The sequence below is a fragment of the Bos grunniens genome, chromosome 6, assembly GCF_055505025.1.
Source record: "Bos grunniens cultivar Pamir isolate PY7600 chromosome 6, Bosgru_T2T1.0, whole genome shotgun sequence".
NCBI classification, from domain to species: Eukaryota; Metazoa; Chordata; class Mammalia; order Artiodactyla; family Bovidae; genus Bos; species Bos grunniens.
The window spans coordinates 65,610,721-65,632,389 of record NC_141170.1 but is presented as its reverse complement, the minus strand read 5'-3'; positions in this window follow the sequence as shown (position 1 = coordinate 65,632,389).

Sequence of the window (21,669 nt, the reverse complement as noted above, 5' to 3'; positions counted from 1 at the left end):
TGAACATCTGGAAGTTCACAGTTCACATATTGCTGAAGCCTGGCTTGGAGAATTTTGAGCATTACTTTACTAGCGTGTGAGATGAGTACAATTTTGCGGAGTCTGAGCATTCTTTGGCATTGCCTTTCTTTGGGATTGGAATGAAAACTGACCTTTTCCAGGCCTGTGGCCACTGCTGAGTTTTCCATATTTGCTGGCTTATTGAGTACAGCACTTTCACAGCATCATCTTTCAGGATTTGAAATAGCTCCATTGGAATTCCATCACCTCCACTAGCTTTGTTTGTTGTGATGCTTTCTAAGGCCCACCTGACTTCACATTCCAGGATGCCTGGCTCTCGGTGAGTGATCACACCATCGTGATTATCTGGTTCGTGAGGATATTTTTGTACAGTTCTTCTGTGTATACTTGCCACCTCTTCTTAATATCTTCTGCTTCTGTTAGGTCCATATCATTTCTGTCTTTTATCAGGTCCATCTTTTCATGAAATGTTCCCTTGTTATCTCTAATTTTCTTGAAGAGATCTCTAGTCTTTCCCATTCTATGCTGCTGCTGCTGCTGCTAAGTCACTTCAGTCGTGTCCAAATCTGTGCGACCCCATAGAAGGCAGCCAACCTGGCTCCCCCGGCCCTGGGATTCTCCAGGCAAGAACACTGGAGTGGGCTTCCCACTGTATAGTTTTCCTCTATTTCTTTGCGTTGATCACTGAGGAAGGCCCTCTTATCTCTTCTTGCTATTCTTTGGTACTCTGCATTCAAATGGGTATATCTTTCCATTCGTCCTTTGCCTTCACTTGTTTTCTTTTTCAGCTATTTGTAATGCCTCTTCAGACAACCATTTTGCCTTTTTGCCTTTCTTTCTCTTGGGGATGCTCTTGATTACTGCCTCCCTGTACCATGTCATGTGCCTTCATCCATATGTCTTCAGGCACTCCGTCTATCAGATCTAACCCCTTGAATCTATTTGTCACTTCCTCTGTATAATCATAAGGGATTTGATTTAGGTCATACTTGAATGGTTTAGTGGTTTTTCTCTAGTTTCTTCAATTTAAGTCTGAATTTAGCAATAAGGAATTCATAATCTGAGCCACAGTCATCTCCTGGTCTTGTTTTTTCTGACTGTGTATAGATTCTCCATCTTGGCTGCAAAGAATATAATCAATCTGATTTTGGTATTGACCATCTCATGATGTCCAATGTAGAGTCTTCTCTTGTGTTTTTTGAAGAAGGTTTTTTCTATGACCAGTGCATTCTCTTGGAAAAAGTATATTAGCTTTTTCCCTGCTTCATTTTTTACTCCAAGGCCAAATGTGTCTATTATTTCAGGTAGCTCTTGACGTCCTACTTTTGCCTTCCAGTCCCCTATAATTAAGAGGACATCTTTTCTGGGTGTTACTTCTAGAAGATCTTGTAGGCCTTCCTGGAACTGTTCAACTTCAGCTTCTTCAGCATTGCTTTTGGGGCATAGACTTAAATAACTGTGATATTGAATGTCTTGCCTCGGAAAGAAACAGAGATCATTCTGTCATTTATGAGATTGCATCCAAGTACTGCATTTCAGACTCTCTTGTTTACCATGAGAGATACTCCATTTCTTCTAAGGGATTCTGGACCACAGTAGAAGATATAATGGTCATCTGAGTTAAATTCACCCATTCCACTCCATTTTAGTATGATGATTCCTAAAATGTCGATGTTCACTCTTGCCATGTCCTCTTTGATCACTTCCATTTGCCTTGCCACAGGATTGGAAAAGGTCAGTTTTCATTCCATTCCCAAAGAAAGGGAATGCCAAAGAAAGTTCAAACTACTGCACAATTGCACTCATCTCACACGCTAGTAAAGTAATGCTCAAAATTCTCCAAGCCACGCTTTCAGCAATACGTGAACCATTAACTTGCAAATGTTCAAGATGGTTTTCTTTTTCTTTTTTTTCTTTTATTTTTAAACTTTACATAATTGTATTAGTTTTGCCAAATATCAAAATGAATCCGCCACAGGTATACATGTGTTCCCCATCCTGAACCCTCCTCCCTCCTCCCTCCCCATACCCTCCCTCTGGGTCGTCCCAGTGCACTGGCCCCAAGCATCCAGTATCGTGCATCGAACCTGGACTGGCATCTCGTTTCTTACATGATATTTTACATGTTTCAATGCCATTCTCCCAAATCTTGCCACCCTCTCCCTCTCCCATAGAGTCCATAAGACTGTTCTATACATCAGTGTCTCTTTTGCTGTCTCATACACAGGGTTATTGTTACCATCTTTCTAAATTCCATATATATACGTTAGTATACTGTATTGGTGTTTTTCCTTCTGGCTTACTTCACTCTGTATAATAGGCTCCAGTTTCATCCACCTCATTAGAACTGATTCAAATGTTTTCTTTTTAATGGTTGAGTAATACTCCCTTGTGTATATGTACCACTGCTTTCTTATCCATTCATCTGCTGATGGACATCTAGGTTGCTTCCATGTCCTGGCTATTATAAACAGTGCTGTGATGAACATTGGGGTACATGTGTCTCTTTCCCTTCTGGTTTCCTCAGTGTGTATGCCCAGCAGTGGGATTTCTGGATCATAAGGCAGTTCTATTTCCAGTTTTTTAAGGAATCTCCACACTGTTCTCCATAGTGGCTGTATTAGTTTGCATTCCCACCAACAGTGTAAGAGGGTTCCCTTTTCTCCACACCCTCTCCAGCATTTATTATTTGTAGACTTTTGGATCACAGCCATTCTGACTGGTGTGAAATGGTACCTCATAGTGGTTTTGATTTGCATTTCTCTGATAATGAGTGATGTTGAGCATCTTTTCATGTGTTTGTTAGCCATCTGTATGTCTTCTTTGGAGAAATGTCTATTTAGTTCTTTGGCCCATTTTTTGATTGGGTCATTTATTTTTCTGGAGTTGAGCTGTAGAAGTTGCTTGTATATTTTTGAGATTAGTTGTTTGTCGGTTGCTTCATTTGCTATTATTTTCTCCCATTCTGAAGGCTGTCTTTTCAGCTTGCTAATAGTTTCCTTTGATGTGCAGAAGCTTTTAAGGTTAATTAGGTCCCATTTGTTTATTTTTGCTTTTATTTCCAATATTCTTGGAGGTGGGTCATAGAGGATCCTGCTGTGATGTATGTCGGAGAGTGTTTTGCCTATGTTCTCCTCTAGGAGTTTTATAGTTTCTGGTCTTACGTTTAGATCTTTAATCCATTTTGAGTTTATTTTTGTGTATGGTGTTAGAAAGTGGTCTAGTTTCATTCTTTTACAAGTGGTTGACCAGATTTCCCAGCACCACTTGTCAAAGAGATTGTCTTTAATCCATTGTATATTCTTGCCTCCTTTGTCAAAGATAAGGTGTCCATATGTGCGTGGATTTATCTCTGGGCTTTCTATTTTGTTCCACTGATCTATATTTCTGTCTTTGTGCCAGTACCATACTGTCTTGATAACAGTGGCTTTGTAGTAGAGCCTGAAGTCAGGTAGGTTGATTCCTCCAGTTCCATTCTTCTTTCTCAAGATTGCTTTGGCTATTCAAGGTTTTTTGTTTTTCCATACAAATTGTGAAATTATTTGTTCTAGCTCTGTGACGAATACCATTGGTAGCTTGATAGGGATTGCATTGAATCTATAAATTGCTTTGGGTAGTATACTCATTTTCACTATATTGATTCTTCCAATCCATGAACATGGTATATTTCTCCATCTATTAGTGTCCTCTTTGATTTCTTTCACCAGTGTTTTATAGTTTTCTATATATAGATCTTTAGTTTCTTTAGGTAGATATATTCCTAAGTATTTTATTCTTTCCGTTGCAATGGTGAATGGAATTGTTTCCTTAATTTCTCTTTCTGTTTTCTCATTATTAGTGTACAGGAATGCAAGGGATTTCTGTGTGTTGATTTTATATCCTGCAACTTTACTATAATCATTGATTAGTTCTAGTAATTTTCTGGTGGAGTCTTTAGGGTTTTCTATGTAGAGGATCATGTCATCTGCAAATAGTGAGAGTTTTACTTCTTCTTTTCCAATTTGGATTCCTTTTATTTCTTTTTCTGCTCTGATTGCTGTGGCCAAAACTTCCAAAACTATGTTGAATAGTAATGGTGAAAGTGGGCACCTTTGTCTTATTCCTGACTTTAGAGGAAATGCTTTCAATTTTTCACCATTGAGGATAATGTCCTGGGAAGGGAGTCTTAAAAAGAGAAAAGTTTCCAAACACCAGGAAACCTCACTGCCAAATCTGTGCCGAGCTTTGGAAGCACAGATGGCAACTTAACAGGGAGAAAAAATAAATAAACAATTAAAACTCGCAGATTGCGAGCCCTACGGTAACTCCCCCAGCAGAGAAGCAGCGCAGATGCCTGCACACGCCATTGGCAAGCGGGGGCTGGGCAGGGAGGCACAGCGCGGGCTGCATCGCTTAGAGTAAGAATCTGGCCTGAATACCCTGAGTGCTATCTGAGCGAAATAATTTGGGCTAGCAAACCAGACTGTGGGATATCTACCACGCGAAAAGCTAGCCCTAACCTAAGACACCGCCAGGCCCGTGCACGGAGCAAAGGACTGAACAGAGATAGCCGGCTGCAGACCTTTCCCCTCTGGTGACAGGCAGCCAGAACCAGAAGGGGGCAATCGCAGCCCCAGAGAGACATTATCTATCAAGATGGTTTTAGAAAAGGCAGAGGAACGAGAGATCAAATTGCCAACATCTACTGGATCATCGAAAAAGCAAGAGAGTTCCAGAAAAACATCTATTTCTGCTTTATTGACTATGCCAAAGCCTTTGACTGTGTGGATCACAATAAACTGTGGAAAATTCTGAAAGAGATGGGAATACCAGACCACCTGACGTGCCTCTTAAGAAATCTGTATGCAAGTTATGAAGCAACAATTAGAACTGGACATGGAACTACAGACTTTTCCAAATCGGGAAAGGAGTATGTCAAGTCTATACACTGTTATCCTGTTTATTTAACTTATATGCAGAATACATCATGAGAAATGCTGGGCTGGAGGAAGCACAAGCTGGAATCAAGATTGCCGGGAGAAATATCAATAACCTCAGATGTGCAGATGACACCACCCTTATGGCAGAAAATGAAGAACTAAAGAGGCTCTTGATGAGAGTGAAAGAGGAGAGTGAAAAAGTTGGCTTAAAGCTCAACATTCAGAAAATGAAGATCATGGCCTCTGGTCCCATCACTTCATGGAAAATAGATGGGGAAACAGTGGAAACAGTGGCTGATTTTATTTTCCTGGGCTCCAAAACCACTGCAGATGGTGATTGCAGCCATGAAATTAAAAGACACTTACTCCTTGGAAGCAAAGTTATGACCAATACAGACAGCATATTAAAAAGCAGAGACATTACTTTGCCAACAAAAGTGCGTCTAGTCAAGGCTATGGTTTTTCCAGTGGTCATGTATGGATGTGAGAGTTGGACTATAAAGAAAGCTGAACGCAGAGGAATTGATGCTTTTGAACTGTGTTGAAGGAGAAGACCCTTGCGAGTCCCTTGGACTGCAAGGAGATCCAACCAGAACATTCTCAAGGAGATCAGCCCTGGGTGTTCATTGGAAGGACTGATGTTGAAGCTGAAACTCCAATATTTTGGCTACCTGATGCAAAGAGCTAACTGATTGCAAAAGACCCTGATGCTGGAAAGATTGAATGCAGGAGTAGAGGGGATGACAGAGGATGAAATGTTTGGATGGTATCACCCACTCAATGAAAATGGGTTTGGGTGGACTCTGGGAGTTGGTGATGGACAGGGAGGCCTGGTGTCCTGCGGTTCATGGGGTCATGAATAGTCAGACACGACTGAGTGACTGAACTGAACTGAACTGAATTTGCCTTGACTCAGTGGACCAAACTTTCCAGCTTCCTATGCAATATTGCTCTTTACATCATCGGACCTTGCTTCCATCACTGGTCACATCCACAACTGGGTGTTGTTTTTGCTTTGGCTCCATCTCTTCATTCTTTCTGAAGTTATTTCTCCACTGAGCTCCAGTAGCATATTGGGCACCTACTGACCTGAGGAGTTCATCTTCACTGTCCTATCTTTTTGCCTTTTCATACTGTTCATGGGGTTCTCAAGGCAAGAATACTGAAGTGGTTTTCCATTCCCTTCTCCAGTGGACCACGTTTTGTCAGAACTCTCCACCATGATCCTTCTGTCTTGGGTGGCACTACATGGCATGGCTCCTAGTTTCATTGAGCTAGCCAAGGCTATGGTCCAAGTAATCAGTTTGGTTAATTTACTGTGACTGTGGCTTTCATTCTCTCTGCCTTCTGACAGATAAGGATAAGAGACTTAGGGAAGCTTCCTGATGTGAGAGACTGAGGGGAAAACTGGGTCTTGTTCTAATGGGTGGGGCCATGCTCAGTAGGCCTTTAATCCAATTTTCTGTTGATGGGCCAGGCTATGTTTCCTCCCTGTTGCTTGACCTGAGTCCAATCTACAGTGGAAGTAATGAAGATAATGGTGATCTCCTTCAAAAGGTCCCATCCAGGCACTGCTGTATGCAGTGCCCCCAACCCTGCACCAACGTCCAAGGCACTAACTAATATGGTAGTCCATGCATTAATTTTCATGAAGTAAAGAAATACTTATTGCAGAAGTATAAATCAGCTGAAATTCTGTAACCAATCAAAACACCAAACTCAATGTAAGGTCACAAAAATTTTTAAACACATTTTTAAGAGAATATATTAAAGAGAAATTCACAGTGGTAATTATAATTTATTTAAAAATGAAAAAAAAAATAATGTAGAGCAAGTTTCTAATGAAGTTGCACAAACACCCCAAAAATACAAATTTTGTGACCTGGTTTGGTTTACTTTAACAAATTTTTTTGCCTACACTTAAAATTCTGCAGTGCACCTTTTATCATGATTCACAGTGATATGATTTTTTTCTTCAATGAATATGATATATTGTTTAATTTTAAAGATAAAGGGAAGGCATTATTCTGTAAAAGACAAAATGAAAGGATTTAAATGCAAATGTCAAGTTGCCTTTGTCTAGGTTATGAAGAGCTTGTAGTTTTGGATTTTCTTTTCTTTTCACAAATCCATTAATTAAAGATAAAGTTTAATCTGTTACCAGAGTCACATCTGACTTTTTGAACAATTCCATCAGTGACACCTACAAGCCACACTTAACATTAAATAGGAAGACAGGGTCATTGATTGCAAGGTCTTGGAAAGAAGCCAATCTGCAAACCCAGAGGTGATTTTACAAACACACAGCTGTAATAAGCTGGGCATATGCCAGACTGAGATAACAGAATCATTGAGGAAAAGCTGTGAATTGAGGTGGGTGGGCTTATTAGGAAGCACTGGTGCTTGCCCTCTTGATTTAAGATATTTTCATAACTCTGAGGTAACACAAAATTTTTACCCATCTAATATATTTCTTCAGATGGGATTAACAAACCAGATATTTCCAATATTCAGATGTCTGTTGCAAACATAAGAAACTTAAGATATTTAGCCAATATTTCACTTTAAGTAGTTTTAGAGAAAATATTCATGCAACATTGTGTACTTGACAAAGTATTTATAATACATACTTTTATTTTTCCTGCCATGTTTACTATAAATACATATTCAAAACACCTATGCACATTATGATATACAATAGAAATTAATATTTGAAATAAGCATTAAATATCTAGCTCAAAATGTTATTTAATACATTAATGGTGTCTTAGGATTCATATTGATACCATGCACATTTATATCAGTCTGTGCTCTCCCTTTTAGAGCAGTAAATGTGTTTTGTCATAGCACCATCTTCTGTGAAATAGCTACTTATTTTTTAAAGAGTGGACCCCCTAAAAGTGGGCTTCCCAGTGGCTCTGATGATAAAGAATATGCCTGCAATGCAGAAGTCTTGGGTTGGATCCCTGGTTGGAAAGATCCACTGGAGAAGGGAATGGCTACCCACTCCAGTATTCTTGCCTGGAGAATTCCATAGAAAAAGGAGCCTGGTGGCCGATGGTCCATGGGATCACAAAGAGTTGGACATGACTGAGTGACTAACACTTTAACTACAAATGTATGGTTGTGGGTGTGCTAAGTCACTTCAGTCAAGTCCAACTCTTTGCAACACTATGGACCATAGTTCTCCAGGCTTCTTTGACCATGGGATTCTCCAGGCAAGAGTACTGGAGTGGGTTGTCATTCCTCCTCCAGGGATCTTCCCAAACCAGGAACTGAACCCATGCGTCTTTCGTCTCCTGAGCTGACAGGAGACAGAAGACACTGTTTATTTACCACAAGTGCCACCTGGAAAGACTACCTCAATCTCACTGGCTCATTATTTTGTGTCTCTTCTCTTGTCTATTTGTACTTCTTTCTCAACAGAAATTCACTTCAGTTAAATTACCTGTGCAAAACAACACAACTGTTGTTCTTGTTGTTCAGTCATTCAGTTGTGTCCAACTCTTTGCAACCCCATGGACTACAGCATTCCAGGCTTCCCTGTCCTTCACCATCTTCCAGAGTGTGCTCAAATTCATGTCCATTGAGTCGGTGATGCCTTCTGCCAACTCATCCTTTGCCATCCCCTTCTCCTCCTGCTTTCAATCTTTCTCAGCGTTAGGATCTTTTCCTATGAGTTGGCTCTTCACATAAGTTTGCCAAATTATTGGAGCTTCAGCTTCAGCATCAGTCCTTCCAATGAATATTCAGGGTTGATTTTCTTTAGGATTGACTGGTTTGATCTCCTTTCAGTACAAGGGATTCAAGAGTCTTCTCCAACACCACAGTTCCAAAGCATCAATTTTTTGGCCCTTCTTTATGGTCCAACTCTCACATCCACACATAACTACCGGAAAAACCATGGCTTTTTCTATATGGACTTTTATTGGCAAAGTAATGTCTCTGCTTTTTAATACACTGTGTAGTTTTGTCATGGCTTTTCTTCCAAGGAGCAAGCGTCTTTCAGTTTCATGGCTGCAGTCACCATTTGCAGTTATTTTGGAGCCCAAGAAAATAATCTGTCACTGTTTCCATTCCCCCCCCCTCATTTGCCATGAGTGACGGGACCACATGCCATGATCTTCGTTTTTTTGAATGTTTACCTTTAAGTCACCGTATTCACTCTTTTCTTTCTCCTTCGTCAAAAACTCTTTTGTTGTTCTTCGTTTTCTGCTATAAGGGTGGTGTTATCCACAAATCTGAGGTTGTTGCTGTTTCTCCCAGCAATCTTGATCCCAGCTTGTTCTTCATCCAGCCTGACATTTCACATAATGTACTCTGTATATAAATTGAATAAGCAAGATGACAATATACAGCCTTGACATATTCCTTTCCCAATTTGGAAGCTGAAGTTGAATGGTTCTATGAAGACCCATATAATCATAAGGGATTTCATTTAGGTCATACTTGAATGGCCTAGTGGTTTTCCCTACTTTCTTAAATTTAAATCTGAAGTTTTCAATAAGGAGTTAATGATCTGAACCACAGTCACCTCCTCATCTTGTTTTTGCTAATTGAATAGAACTTCTCCATCTAGGCTGCAAAGAGTATATTCAATCTGATTTCAATATTGACCATTTGGTGATGTCCATGTGAAGAGTCATCTCTTGTGCTGTTTGAAGAGGATGTTTGCTTTGACTAGTGACTTTTCTAGGCAAAATTATGTTAGCCTTTGTCCTGCTTCATTTTGTAATCCAAGGTCAAATTTGCCTGTTACTCGAGGTATCTCTTCACTTCCTATTTTGTATTTCAGTCCCCTATGATGAAAAGGACACTTTGTGTGTGTGTGTGTGTGTGTGTGTGTGTGTGTGTGTTAGTTCTAGAAGATATTGTAGATCTTCATAGAACCATTAAATTCAGCTTCTTTGGCATTAGTAATTGGAGGATAGACTTGGATTACTGTGATATTGAAAGGTTTGCACTGGAAATGAATAGAGATCATTGTGTCGTTTTTGAGATTGCACCCAAGTACTGCATTTCAAACTCTTTTATTGACTATAAAGGCTACTACATTCTTTTAAGGGGTTCTTGCCCACAGTAGTACAAAAAATGGCCATCTAAATTAAAGTCTCCCACTCCTGTCCATTTTAGTTCACTGATTCCTAAAATGTCGATGTTCAGTCTTGCCCTCTCCTGTTGGCAACTTCCAATTTTCCTTGATTCATGAACTTAACATTCCAGGTTCTTGTGCAATATTGTTCTTTACAGCATCAGACTTTACTTTCACCATCAGACACATCCACAACTGGGCATTGTTTCTGCTTTGACTCAGCCTTTTCATTCCTTCTGGTGCTATTTCTCTGCTCTTCTCCAGTAGCATATTGGGCACTTGCCGACCTGGGAGTTCATCTTTCAGTGTCATACCTTTTTGCCTTTTCATACAGTTCATGGGGTTCTCAGGAACAGGATGCTGTGCCTACCAGGATGGCTGCAGTCAATTCCTTGACCCTGCAGCAGGCCACTGTAGACCTACACCTCTGCCAAAGTCTCTTGAACACTGACAAGGGAAGATGAGTGCATATGAGGGCAACTAGACTAACAGTTGGAGTATTAGGACATAAGCTGTGGTAGTAGTGCAATCCAAAGATGACATAAAATAAAACTAAGAAATGAAGGGAAAATATTCAAGAAATATGTAGGAGAAAAAAAAAACAATAGACATTGGTGATGAGTAGCCTAGATGCTGATAATCAATAATGTTGGGTAGTGATAATCAATAGTAATCTTGCAGTTATTTATATTTATGACATGACCTCAGGTCTTCCATCTCATTTCCATCCTACAAATCTTCATAGACTTTGCAGGATGTTTCTGAATGGCATTCATAATATCACTAGCATGGAGAAGAATATGAAATTTCAAAATAAATTGACATGTGCTTCTTCATTCAGTCTTTAGCAATTGATGATTTATAGATGGTCTCCATACCTTAATTCAAGGGAAGAGATGAAACATTATATCAAACAGAATCAGATGTATCTTCAAAGTGCCTATTACTGTTATCAAATGAATTGGGTCCCACTGCTCAACACTTATCTATACTGACAAATGTTGGAAGCAAAGGAAAGATACGTTTAATCAAATTGCTAGCAATCTGGGAAGATGATGCATTCAACATCCCTCAAAAACTGCCTCTAAAATTCTGCTCCATCAATGAAACTTTTAAAGGGAAGAAGGAAAGTAATCTCAGTTAATCATTGAGATGGGGGTCAGAATCATCACCATCCTCCCACTGTGTGCAGGCTCATTGACTTCTTGTGATCTTCCTCTAGATGTTAACTTATTCACAGTTTGGTCACAAAGTTTGTGAAATTACTGAAGGGGAAGCTAGGGAAGAGATATGATTATCTGTTAGTTACTGATTCTTCATTTCTACTTCTTTGATCTATAGAAAGAATCAACAAGTTAGGCAAAATATCATGTGATTAAATGATTTGAAAAGTGTGCTTGGGCTGGATGTGAGTAAAGAATGGGGTACCTGGTTTAAGTTTAAGACAAAAGGGTTCCTCGTGCAGAGAGTGCTTTCCTATCAAAAACTGCTTATAAATCCCCACTTGACAGAATATCATTGCATTTCTATAGGATTAGGATACATTTCCTCTTTTGTAACTTCTTCATGCTGACATAGGGCACTCTATGTGGAAATTGTCAACATGGGTCTCTTTGCTAAAAATTTTAGTTGCCCGCTTAAACATATAGTTAAGCTACAATTATTCTGATGTCCACAAAGATATAGATTACTGTGAGTAATAACATTAATTCCATACTCTTGATGCCAGTTCTTGGAATTTTGCTAGCCATAGATTCAGTACTGCTCAAGCTGGAGCAGCTTATATAATAGCTATAGTCTGGTCATTGTATAGCTTTTTTCACCTCTGGTTGCAGTTGCAGTATCTGTAAAACAACTAAGAAATGTGCATCAGACTCTGAATCTGTAACTCAGTTATCTTAATCATTAACCACTTGGTTCTGTACTGGGCCCTTCAGGGTTCCGCTGGATTCTATTATGTTTGACAGGTAAAGAGATGCTATTTTCAGAACAAGGAAAAATAAGTATAGGGCCATTGAATCCTAGAATGACCCTTGAGGCCCAGGTAAACAATATGATATAACTTAAATTTTGTATCTGATGAAGTAGATCCATTGTTTTTTTTTTTTTTTTTTTTAATGTTATAGTTTCTCTCATAGAAGTCATTGGTTATAAGCAACCTTTGTTTTCTTCCAGGGCAATCAACTTTTCCTTCTACCAATTCATTCTTATTTTCCCTAACATCACTTTATGTCAGTTTGCCCTTTAAGAACCAATCAGTAACTTAGTCTTAGAAATAATTTTGACCTTTATCCTTTCAAAAATCCTAATGAATTTATACTGTTATCAAAGCTACATTAATTGTAATGTTCTTGCCTATGATTATCTTTTCACTTATAAATAGTGTGAGAAAGTTCATCTGTGACTTAGAAAAAGGCAAAATATGTCACTAGGTATTTTTTCAGTACAGTCCTAGACTTGACTTTCTCTGGTCTATGCTATTTTACAACTTTGTGGGGCATATAAGTTGTAGATTTTTGGCTAGTATGGATACAAACAATTTTAGTTCAGTGAAACAGACAACTCCAGAGATTAATGTTGTCTTTCTCTGTCGGATAGTAATAGTGTTTGACAGTAACTTACTTACAATACTCTAGCTTGTTAAGTGCCTTTTGAAATGGTTTAAACTCTTTCTAAGACTCTTCATGAAGCAGTTGAATAAAACCTTATAACTTGTGTTCCCATTATTGCTGCAACTGAAGTGAAGTGAAGTTGTTCAGTAGTGTCCAACTCTTTGCGACCCCATGGACTGTAGCCTACCAAGTTCCTCCGTCCATGGGATTCTCCAGGCAAGAATACTGGAGTGGGCTGCCATTTCCTTCTCTAGGGGATCTTCCCGACCTAGGGATTGAACCCAGGTCTCCTGCATTGTAAGCAGATGCTTTATGTGTGAGCCACCAGCAGTCATCATTGTACCTCTTAAAAAATATGTTTTAACAATGTTACTAACTAAAATATAAACTCTAAGAGTATAAATACTGTGAAATACTTGTCTCCTCAAATATCTCCAGAATTTAGCACATACATGCATAGTCATCAGGTAATATATGTATCCTTAATTAGTAAGCAAATAAATGCATTAAGTATAATGTAAAATTATATATATAATTATCAGTGTATTATAGATTGTGCCCAAATGCTGTGTTCAATTCTTGGCATAACTCCACTCACTGTGTTATAGAGTGAAGCTTTCAGAATTCATGATAGTATCAGGAACTCAAACTTCTTAATCACAATACAAAACATACAGCAAGATGATATACTAACGTATATGTGAATATAAAGAGGTACAAACAGTTCTATTTCTATTATTCACCAACAGACTTGTTCCAAATAGGAAAAGGAGTATGCCAAGGCTGTATATTTTCACCCTACTTATTTAACTTATATGCAGAGTACATCATGAGAAACGCTGGGCTGGATGAAGCACAAGCTGTAATCAAGATTGCCGGGAGAAATATCAATAACCTCAGATATGCAGGTGATACCACCCTTGTGGCAGAAAGTGAAGGAGAACTAAAGAGCCTCTTGATGAAAGTGAAAGAGGAGAGTTAAAAAGCTGGCTTAAAACTCAGCATTCAGCAAACAAAGATCATGGCATCCGGTCCCATCACTTCATGCCAAATAGATGGGGAAACAGTGGAAACAGTGGCTGACTTTATTTTCTTGGACTCCAAAATTACTGCAGATGGTGACTGCAGCCATGAAATTAAAAGATGTTTGCTCCTTGGAAGGAAAGTTATGACCAACCTAGACAATATATTAAAAAGCAGAGACATTACTTTGCCAACAAAGGTCTGTCTAGTCAAGGCCATGGTTTTTCCAGTAGTCATGTATGGATGTCAGAATTGGACTATAAAGAAAGCTGAGCACTGAAGAATTGATGCTTTTGAACTGTGGTGTTGGAGAAAACTCTTGAGAGTCCCTTGGACTGCAAAGAGATCCAACCAGTTCATTCTAAAGGAGATCAGTCCTGGGTGTTCATTGGAGGGACTTATGTTGAAGCTGAAGCTCTAATACTTTGGCCACCTGATGCAAAGAGCTGACTCATTTGAAAAGACCCTGATGCTGGGAAAGATTGAGGGCAGGAGGAGAAGGGGACGACAGAGGATGAGGTGGTTGAATGGCATCACCAACTAATCAAAATGGGTTTGGGTGAACTTTGGGAGTTGGTGATGGACAGCCTGGAGTGCTGCAGTTCATGGGATCGCAAAGAATTGGACACAACTGAGCGACTGAACTGAACTGAACTGAACCCATTAAGAATCATCTATGGAAGCATGGATGTTATATCATTCACTAAAGTAAATATTCTGTTCTTCTAAAATGCTTTGATGATATAAATATTGTAAGTGTATATATGTTATGTTATATAACTCTATATGACATAGTGATGCTTATTAAACAATTTAATAATAATATTGAACATTATTATTAAATAATAATCACGGGATGATTAATAATCACTGGAATGGGTAAATTTAACTCAGATGACCATTATATCTACTACCTTGGGAGGGAATCCCTTAGAAGAAATGGAGTAGCCATCATGGTCAACAAAAGAGTCTGAAATACAGTACTTAGATGCAATCTGAAAAATTAAAGAATGATTTCTGTTTGTTTCCAAGGCAAACCTTTTAATGTCACAGTAATCCAAGCCTATGCCCCAACCAGCAATGCTGAAGAAGCTGAAGTTGAATGGTTCTATGAAGACCTACAAGACCTATTAGAACTAACACCCACAAAAGATGTCCTTTTCATTATAGGGGACTGGAATGCAAAAGTAGGAAGTCAAAAAACACCTGGCGTAACAGGCAAATTTGGCCTTGGAATACGGAATGAAGCAGGACAAAGGCTAATACAGTTTTTCCAAGAAAATTCACTGGTCATAGCAAACACCCTCTTCCAACACAGAAGAGAAGACTCTACACATTGACATCACCAGATGGTCAACACCGAAATCAGATTGATTATATTCTTTGCAGCCAAAGATGGAGAAGCTTTATACATTCAACAAAAACAAGACCAGGAGCTGACTGTGGCTCAGACCATGAACTCCTTATTGCCAAATTCAGACTGAAATTGAAGAAAGTAGGGAAAACCACTAGACCATTCAGGTATGACCTTAAATCAAATCCCTATGATTATACAGTGGAAGTGAGAAATAGATTTAAGGGCCTAGATCTGATAGATAGAGTGCCTGATGAACTATGGAATGAGGTTCGTGACATTGTACAGGAGACAGGGATCAAGACCGTCCCCATGGAAAAGAAATACAAAAAAGCAAAATGGCTGTCTGAGGATGCCTTACAAATAGCCGTGAAAAGAAGAGAAGCAAAAAGCAAAGGAGAAAAGGAAAGATAGATATAAGCATCTGAATGCAGAGTTCCAAAGAATAGCAAGAAGAGATAAGAAAGTCTTCCTCAGTGATCAATGCAAAGAAATAGAGGAAAAAAACAGACTGGGAGAGACTAGAGATCTCTTCAAGAAAATTAGAGATATCAAGGGAACATTTCATGCAAAGATGAGCTTGATAAAGGACAGAAATGGTATGGACCTAACAGAAGCCATTAAGATATTAAGAAGATGTGGCAAGAATATACAGAAGAACTGTGCAAAAAAGATCTTCACGACCCAGATAATCACGATGCTGTGATCACTGATGTAGAGCCAGACATTCTGGAATGTGAAGTCAAGTGGGTCCTAGAAAGTATCACTACGAACAAAGCTAGTGGATGTGATGGACTTCCAGTTGAGCTATTTCAAATCCTGATAGATGATGCTGTGAAAGTGCTGCACTTAATAGGCCAGCAAATTTGGAAAACTCAGCAGTGGCCACAGGACCGGAAAAGGTCAGTTTTCATTCCAATCCCAAAGAAAGGCAATGCCAAAGAATGCTCAGACTCTTGCACAATTGCACTCATCTCACAGGCTAGTAAAGTAATGCTCAAAATTCTCCAAGCCAGGCTTCAGCAATACATGAACTGTGAACTTCCAGATGTTCAAGCTGGTTTTAGAAAAGGCAGAGGAACGAGAGATCAAATTGCCAATATCTGCTGGATCGTCAAAAAAGCAAGAGAGTTCCAGAAAAACATCTATTTCTGCTTTACTGACTATGCCAATGCCTTTGACTGTGTGGATCACAATAAACTGTGGAAAACTCTGATAAAGATGGGAATACCAGACCAGCTGACCTGCCTCTTGAGAAATCTGTATGCCCGTCAGTAAGCAACAGTTAGAACTGGACATGGAACAGACTAGTTCCAAATAGGAAAAGGAGTACTTCAAGGCTGTATATTGTCACCCTGCTTATTTAAATTATGCAGGGTATAACTTATATGCAAGGTACATCATGAGAAACACTGGGCTGGAAGAAGCACAAGCTGGAATCCAGATTGCCGGGAGAAAGAACAATAACCTCAGATATGCAGATGACACCACCCTTATGGCAGAAAGTGAAGAGAAACTAAAAAGCCTCTTGATGAAAGTGAAAGAAGAGAGTGACAAAGTTGGCTTAAAGCTCAACATTCAGAAAACGAAGATCATGACATCTGGTCCCATCACTTCATGGGAAATAGATGGGGAAACAGTGGGAACAGTGGCAGACTTTATTTTACTGGGCTCCACAACACTGCAGATGGTGATTGCAGCCATGAAATTAAAAGACGCTTACTCCTTGGAAGAAAAGTAATGACCAACCTAGATAGCATATTCAAAAGCAGAGACATTACTTTGCCAACAAAGGTTCGTCTAGTCAAGGCTATGGCTTTTCCTGTGGTCATGTATGGATGCGAGAGTTGGACTGTGAAGAAAGCTGAGCCCCGAAGAATTGATGCTTTTGAACTGTGGTGTTTGGAGAAGACTCTTGAGAGTCCCTTGGACTGCAAGGTGATCCAACCAGTGCATTCTGAAGAAGATCAGCCCTGGGATTTTGTTGGAAGGAATGATGCTAAAACTGAAACTCCAGTACTTTGGCCACCTCAGGTGAAGAGTTGACTCACTGGAAAAGATTCTGATGCTGGGAGGGATTGGGGCAGGAGTAAAAGGTTACGACAGGGGATGAGATGCCTGGATGGCATCACTGACTTGATGGATGTGCGTCTGAGTGAAATCTGGGAGTTGGTGATGGACAGGGAGGCCTGGCGTGCTGCGATTCATGGGGTTGCAAAGAGTTGGACATGGCTGAGCGACTGAACTGAACTGAATAATATTGACTAGTAAAGTCAGTGCATGTTTAATGATTAACCTATACAGAAAACAGAAATTTAGAAGTGTTCATTTGTGTTGGATATTCACAGAAGAGGAAAAACATATGCCCAATAAACAAGCAAAGTTAGGTATTCAACCTTATTTGTGAGTAGGAAAAAATGCCCTTTAAGAGAGAAAGGTGCAATTTTATACTTATTTGATTGACAGTACATACATACATACATAGATTAAAAATAAAATCTGATAAAATTGGAAAGGATGAGTATTCATAAAGTATGTTGGAGTATAAATTGTGACAATCTCTTTGGAAAATTGACATTATCTGCTAAAGATAATCATATACCTTATGATTCAGTTCTTTAGCTCCTAGAAATATATAAAAACAAAAGCTTTTCTATGTGTTTGAGACGAGACATGCAAAAGATGTTTCCGGGCAGCACTATTCATAATAGAAAAAACCTAGAAAACACTTAGTGTAAATCCACAGAAAACTGAATAATATACATACACTATGGTATACACACAGCATGGCATACAACAAACAAAATAACTGAACTACAGCAGCATGTGCCAGTACAGAGGAATCCTAGCAGTAAAAGAATAAATTAAGAAGTTTCCAAAACACTGTTTCTAATGAACTACTTACTAAATCTTATTTATTTTTCAAAATGTAGAAAACAATATATATATATATACACACATGTATAATAGTTCTCAAAAATATAGATGTGTTAAATCTATTAAAAAAGAAAGTTAGACAATAGAGTGGAGAGAGTATGCATTAAGGCAGGTTTTTGTAGGGGTTCTGATTTTGTTTGGGGTTGTGGTTCATAGCTAATGCCACTACTAGGAGATAAAAATAAAATAGGACAAAAGTAATAGCTTAGCTTCACTTATTAAGGATTTTCAAATCATTTAGAGTGATTAAAAAGTCAAGAGTTAAGATTTGAAATCTCTTAATTACCTTTTACACATCTATGGCCTAACTAATATATAAAGATCCCCTGGAGAAGGAAATGGCAGTCCACTCCAGTACTCTTGCCTGTAAAATCCCATGGATCGCGGAGCCTGGTCAGTTACCTTCCATGGGGTCGCAAAGAGTCGGACATGACTGAGCGATTTCACTTTCACTTTCACTCTATGTAATGTGTAACAAGGGCTTCCTTGGTGGCTAGGTGGTAAAGAATCCACCTGCTAATGCAGCAGAGGTGGGTTTAATCCCTGGGTTGGGAAGATCCCCTGGAGAAGGATATGGCAACCCACTCTAGTATTGTCTGGGAAATCCCATGGACAGAGAAGCCTGACAGGCTGCAGTCCATGGGTTTGCAAGAGTCAAATGCAACTTTGGGACTAAACAACAACAAAAATGTGTAACAAATGTATACCATATACCAGAGGTCATGTTCATAAATTATTTTGTCACTTTCATAAGGTTCTGAGTCAAAAAATGCTTTTCACTGTGTCTACACCATATTACTTTACTTAGAAAATTAAATTTGTGAACTACTAAATTAAAATTATAATGTTCAGAATTGGAAAACGAAGTAAATGGCATATTTCAGATACACGCACACAAAATAACAATATTAAAACTGCTTATTTCTGATTGGGTGTGTGGATTATTGATATGTAGTAGGTTATGACTACACATTTTTATTATAATTTAATTGTTTAATAAATATGCCCATATAATATATAACATCTAATTATCTTTTTTTTTTTTTAAATTTTTATTCCTTTATTTCTCATGTGTTCCCCATCCTGAACCCTCCTCCCTCCTCCCTCCCCATACCATCCCTCTGGGTCGTCCCAGTGCACCAGCCCCAAGCATCCAGCATCGTGCATTGAACCTGGACTGGCATCTCGTTTCATACATGACATTTCACATGTTACCCTGTATACGAGACAGCAAAAGAGACACTGATGTATAGAACAGTCTTATGGACTCTGTGGGAGAGGGAGAGGGTGGGAAGATTTGGGAGAATGGCATTGAAACGTCTAATTATCTTGACTGAGAAAACTGAACTAGATTAATTTCAGATCCATAAGTGTGTCAAAACCAACTGACTTATTCATTTGTCAACCAAGTCCTCTTAGTGAGAAAGATGAGCAAATTGACATGTCTTTTGAATGTGTTATTTTGGAATTAGGAAATCATAGTTCATATTGACTTTGCATACCCTGGTGGCTCAGACAATAAAGAGTCTGCCTGCAGTGTGGGAGACCTGGGTTCAATCCTTGGGTTTGATCCTAGGGTTAGGAAGATCCCCTGGTGGAGGAAATGGCAACCCACTCCAGTATTCTTGCCTGGAGAACCACATGGGTAGAGAGGAGCCTAGCAGGCTACAGTCCATGGGGTTGTGAAGAGTCGGTCACGACTGAGCAACTAAGCACACACATGGAATTTTAAATCTCAAAGTAAATCCATTAAAACTCATGGAAATATAAGTAAATATTTTTTTTGAGAGTGTTATGGAATCTATTTTTAGTATTGTTTATAAAACTTACAACACTTACCTTCCTCCCATCCCCCTTCTTTAGCTAATACTGAAAATATTTGTTCAGTATTCATTAGAAACAAAATGCTACAGATGTTGCCTGAAAAAGAAACAGAAATGAGACACAAACTCAGTTCTCAAGGTACTCACTAGTGGGGAAGATAAAGCAGCAAAACAAGGAAGCATGTGTTGGGGACTCAACTTGAGAACATGCAAATTACTCTGGGAGTATTTTAGAAAGAAAAATACAAATGCATACTGTTTCACTAATTTTTATACCTTCATTTACTAAGACATTTCTTTTGAAGCCTTAATAACATAATGAACTCAATGAAAAGCTGTCAAAGCCTAGTGTATTTATGGAAGAAAAACTTGTTTTTATACAATGTAATGTCCTTCCCTGTACCTTCTTGCTACTTGATCTGAGAGCACAATTCTATAGGGAAATGTGGAGTATTTATAAAAAGAGTTAACACCCTATCACTTGAAGATGCATATATCTTGTCTTTCTGCAAAAGATACCAAACTAACTTTTGAATCAGATAAGCAGACTGTTAAAAGGCCAATGCTTCTTGTTAATTAGAAGCAGATTAGCAGTCCCTTGAGTTTTCCTATAGTGGCATATTTTCCAGAAGAGCATTTTGGAGTGGATTTCCATATGGTTCTAGGTTTTCTCCTTTCTTTTCGAGGAAACATGAACAGGATTGTAAGTAGCAGGATCCTAGATAATTAACAGATTGATCCTTGTGCTTTGTTGCTATATTTCTCTAGTCAAATTTAGTAGAGGACAGGCATGTTTTCATCAGAACTATATAATGCATGAGTTGAGACCGAGTTCAATCAGATAAGCACAAGCTTATAACAATCTTGGAAAAGCTTGCAGCTTTCTCAAAAAACCTTAGGTACTTTCTTGGCAAAACCCAGGGCTTTTGTAAGATTTGTTTTCTCAGGTTGGTTTGTCTTGAAACCCATTTTTCTGCAGTCTGTTACAAGACTTATAAAGTGTGAAGAAATCAGAATTAAATTTGTTATTGTCAGGTAACTTAGGAAACGTAATGTCAACTAATAGATTCTTAATTTCAGTGCAGCAGTATACACTTTCATAAAATTATGGGAGGATTTTAAACACTTTTTTGTACATAATCATTGCAGTTCTCGAAAAATGACTTTTGAAATTAATTAATGATGAAAATATTGTAAACAATTTGCTAGGCAAGTCTCATTTTATAATTAATATTTGTATGTTAAGTATATATATTGCAAAATATATAATGGGGAAAGAGTTGACTGTACCTCTATCTGTAATAAAAATTAGACAATAATGCAAAAATGAAATTTCATATTTGAAGATAATTTTAATAATAGTTTGATAAACTAAAACCCATTGAAATGCATAAAATTATACTACTTTCTTGGTAATAGTAGAACAGAGTAACTTAAATTTTGTCAAACAAGTGTATTACCTACTTTAAAGATACATTGTTTACGTTTTGAAATGCATAGATCATTTACCAAAATTATGTTAGCACTGCTGAATTTATGAACATAACCAAGTCTGTGTTTTCAAATGTATCCTCTCCAACACCATGGTTGACTGAAAAATATGGACAACCTAAATGTTGAGAATCCTGTTTTAGTTGACAGACTTTCTAAGGGCTTCAAGCCTGGGAGACAGCCTTTCAGAATAGCTCTGAGGGACTACTCCAAAGAAGAAAGGGAGAATCCAGGATATATAGGGATATTTGCAACAAAGACCAGGTAGTTGGAACATCAGAAAATTACATTAATTAAAGAAAACCAGATGTTTCAAGTTTTTCAGTTTATCACTTTTCTATGTTTGTATGAGAAGATACAAGAGTCTGGGCTCATTGAATTCCTTCTTCTGATAGCT